Below are 5,000 nucleotides of genomic sequence, written 5' to 3'. Positions count from 1 at the left end.
ATATATATATATATATATATATATATATATATATATATATGTATATATGTATATATATATATGTATATATATATATATATATATATATATATATATATATATATATATATATGTATGTATATATATATATATGGATGTATATATATATGTATGTATATATATATATGTATGTATATATATATATATGTATATATATATATATATATATATATGTATATATATGTATATATATATATGTATATATATATGTATATATATTTGTATATATATATATATATGTATATATATATATATATGTATATATATATATATATATATACCGGGCGTAGTGGCGTGCGCCTGTAATCCAGCTACTCGGAGGCTTGGGTTGGAGGATCGCTTGAGGACGGGGGCTCTGCACTGGGCAGGGTGTAGAGCAGCCCGGAATCATGGCGAAACCCAAATCCTGATCCCTGTGTCGTAAGAGGCGACCAGGGTTGCGTCAGGAAGGGCATCCGGCGTAAAACCTGTGCCAAATCAGTATGCGGATCATAATGGATGATCTGCTGTGGCGACCCCTAACGGGAGCAGCCGAAAGATGAACAACATATATATATATATATATATATATGTGTATATGTATATATATGTGTATATATATATATATATGTATATATATATATGTATGTATGTATATATGTATATATGTATATATGTATATATATATATATGTGTATATATATATATATATATATATATATATATATATATATATATAAATATGGATTCACTAGATATCCGTTTTTGTCGGGATTTGTGTGAGTGTGTGCGCGTGTGTGTGTCTGCAACGTGAGGCTCCACAGCACAAACTAGCAAACCGATTTCAATGAAACTTGGCGAACAGGTGCCATATGGGCTGGGAGTGTGCGCATATGAGTTTCGTTGCAAAGCAACCACCCGCTGCTATGCAGTGGCCAAAAAACCACGTTTTAAGAACCCAAACAGTAACTGACGTAGCGCGGCTTCTATGATAGGTGGAGCGACCGGACCAACTCCTGCCTACTCCTTGCATCCCCATCTAGTTATCGCGACAGCATAACCTTCCTCTATCTCTCATAGTTTCCGAATTGCAGCCCTCCGAATGCGGAAAGGTGGTGAACCAGGGAATATGTTAAGTGACCTTGACCTCAGAAACCGTCGACGGCAGAACGTTCAAATTCGGTGTATGGATTGAGTTTAATAACTACTACAAAATTTAACCGCAGCATTTTTCCAGCTTCGATCACCAAGGGTATCGGGGCTGAAATAAGCATAATTCGAAAAAAATATTTTTCTCGACCTACGTTCACTATTTTCAATACTTGTCCTACAGTTTTGAATGTAGAGAAATGAGACTTTGGAATTAAACACTTCGAGATTTTAGAAAATTTTACTCGAGCCGATTTTTGATTTAGGTTTTATTTTTCAAATGGTAGTCCTGTGAGGAGTGCCGGTTGGCAAAATACGCAATAGGAAAAATCTTGCCAGGCAGAGGAACAATTGTATGTGAACCAATACGTCCTGGCAATTAATCTTCCTCGGTGGATCGGTCAGAATGAAAAGCATCGTATCCAGCGCTTCGATCCTACCGGATCCCTCGTCGCCTACAGGCTTGTATGTATATTTATTTATTTATACGTATTGTTGGGGGCCAGCAAGGTCGGGTGAGAAGACCATGAGGTGGAGGCAGTTACGTCGATTCCCACCAGACTCCACGGAATTGTAGGCCGTCGCTCACGAATAATTCCATGATGCGTCGCTTAACCGACCGTGGACGCCAATATCTCGACCGCGTGGCCTCGGGTCCTCCCGCCTATGGATGACTCGGGTTACCTAATTAACCACGCGGTTTAACCACCGGGGAACCACGCCCTCGGTACGCCTTGTCCGAACCGGATCACTCGACCGGATTGGATCTCCTTTCCAGATCGGATGCAGCCAAGTGGCGCTGCCAAGGACGTACCGGCGAGAAAGAACAGATTGTTGGGAATAAAGACCTGGCTAAACTTAGATTCGAACCATGCTGGACCAATGGGGAAAAGGACAAAGGCGAGCTGGGAACATTTCTCCAACAATTATTTATTTATAATAAGTGAGGAAAAGCATGTGGCACAACAAAGGTTTATTGGGTGTGCAATGCAGGGAAAGATGAGAGAGGTGTGGGGTGCGGCAATTTTACAAGCAACTTACAAAGCAGACACAGTGCCGACTTGACACGAGATTAATAAAGCAACAATAAAATATCTTATACAGGCTTACTTAACGCACCAGGCGCCAACACTCAGACAAAGTAAACCCAATTGTGAAAGGGACTTTTGCAGCCAAGGAGGGAGGGAGTTGAGGTTACAGTTTCTTGGTACTTGAGTGTTTCAGGGGAGGGTTGCTCCATGGTGCAGCACCCAGCAATGGATGAGTTGTTCGGCCACAACCGTATGTGTGGAGCTCGTGTCTGCAGGAGGGTCTCGAGTGGAGAAGAGCGGAGTCCAGGGGGGGGGGGCGAGAGATGAGCAGCAGGCAGGACCAGGCAAGAGGCCGTTTGTCGAGGTCGTGAGGTCGGAGATAAGGAAGAGAAAGCGGGGCCAGACATGAGGCTTGGTCGAGAAGCAAGGGGCGGTTTGACGTCGTGTCAGCGGAGACAAGTGGCAGGTACACTCACTCTCAATGACTCCTTCTCTCCTTCAATTCTCCTTACTCCTTCTTCAATACTCAAAAACCTCTCTCAATTCTCCTTCAAACCAATTTGCAATTCTCTTCCCAACTACTTGCAATTCTCTTCCAAAAAACACACCAACTACATGGAGGTCCACACTTTTTAGAACCCGGAGGTCAGGGAGGAGCCTTGCAGAAACCTGACATCATTGTCTGAGCTGAGCATGCCGATTGGACTGGCCCTTCACATGGTCCGCCTTTCTGGGCTGGGTTTCAGCCAAAGGCAGGCCTGGCACGACCACGTCTGGCCTTGGGAAGATGGTTGGCGGTGCAGCTTATCGCATGTGTCCAGCCGAACGTCGGGATTTTGCCTCTGAAAACGAGTCGCTGGGTAGACGGTGGTATGCTGTGGCCAGCGAAACGAGGGTAGCAAGCGAGATAAAGGCACCGTGGATCGTCACGCTGTAGTAAGCGAGACGAGGGGAGCAAGCGAGATGAAGGCACCGTGGATCGTAAAAGGAGGGAATAAAATAAAAGGGGAAAAAATGATTTATTAATCCTAACTAATAGCTCATCACAACGCACTCCCTTGTCTTCCCACTAGACAAAAGGTAGGGACCTAACTACACGTATATTAATGGGATAATTGACTCAGGACAACTGCATGTTGTATGCATATGGTTCCGAGAACCGTAACAATATACACTGAAAGGCATAAAAAAATGCAAAAACTTCGACACGTGCAAAAATAACTAACTTCCAACAGCAGCGCTTTTCTGGCAATGTACACATGCAACACACATCGCTCGTGCACCATGAACAGCGATTGCCTTTTTGTGAGACAAGGTCAGTGATTTTGAGCTGCCATTATTAAAGAAGGGTGCATGGGCCATGTGGACACATGCAGCATGCGCATCAATGTGAACTGCAGTTCATAATGTGCCTCAGATTCACCCAATAAAAAGGCGACCCAGAAAACACTGGTTACACTTCATCGAATCATGCCAAGACTACCGCCTCAAGATAGTGAGCATGCTGCTGGTCGTCTCGCCATTGGACAATTGCCGAGAGAAGTCGCACGAGCCTTTGATGTGCTCATTTTCACTATCTACAGGTTGCCAAGCCGTTTGCAAACCATTGGCTCTAATGCTGACCGTCCACGAGCTGGCAGACCACGAGTGTCCACAGCAGGTCAGGACCGCCTGATCGTAAGGCACCATCGTCGCTTTCCGTTCAACATGGCTGAGGACACAGGCAGAGCCACTGTGGGGACCCATGGCAGGCAGCTGACTGGCCGTACGGTGCGCTGCTGCCTGGCCGAGAGGAACTTGCAGTGCAGACGCCCAGCAAGGGGCCCGTTTCTTCTTGGTCTGCATCGTCAGCATCGACTACAGTGGGCACAACGCCATATCCACTGGCATCATTGTGAGTGGAGAATGGTGCTTTACACTGACAAAAGCTGCTTTTGCCTTGACCCACCAGATGGCCGCATCAGGATTTGGTGGGCATCAAGCCAGAGGTTCGCAGGTGCAAACATCTTAGAAAGGGACCGATGGGGTGGTGAAAGCGTGATGCTGCGGGGTGGTGGCTGCATTAACCAGAGACTCGGACCTGTTTTCTTTCAAAACTTAGGCCGGGCCCGGGGAAATGGCGTCAATGCTAAGGCGTAAGTCACATTTGCTCTTCGGCGAGGATACGGCGGCCGTACGCCCTCTGAATTGACAGAAACGTGCGGCGGCCGCAGAGTTTCTGAGGTGGCCTCAGAGTGGCCTTACGCCATATGGCTATATTTTACAGGCCCTAAGGTCGCCGTGGAATTATAACGCGGAGTTATAACTTTTTTTCATTTCTATGTTCGCCGTAGCAATTCGACAAGCCGAAAAAAAACGAAAAAAACTGGTAAAAAAAAAATTAACCCATTCGTTACCGTCCGTCTGGTTGCACGTTCGCCTTAGGGCCCCCCTGCAGTCCCCCTGCGGTCGCCTTGCGGGCACCTTGCGTCTGCCTTGAAAATTCTATGGCCGCCGCAGGGACGCCCTCAGGTCACTGTGCGACATCAAATCAAAGACCGTACGGCAACCCCACGTTTTCGCTCTCCACAATTTATAAATATGCCCTGCAGCTCCCCCAAAAATAAAAACATATGTGACTGCTACATTGTGTGACCATGGAAATACTGCGGCCGCCGTATAATTGCTAGTGGCCGTAGATTTTGGAGACCCCACGACCGCCGTGGCAAATGTGACCGAGGCCTAACCGGTACATCAACAAAATTTTACACCCCATGTTGTGCCCTTTTTTCAGTGACACCCAAATCACCTGTTCCAGCAGGA

The sequence above is a fragment of the Eptatretus burgeri genome, chromosome 1, assembly GCF_056783735.1.
Source record: "Eptatretus burgeri isolate ZD-2024b chromosome 1, Ebu_testis_v1, whole genome shotgun sequence".
Taxonomy (NCBI): Eukaryota; Metazoa; Chordata; class Myxini; order Myxiniformes; family Myxinidae; genus Eptatretus; species Eptatretus burgeri.
This window is presented reverse-complemented; position numbering follows the sequence as displayed.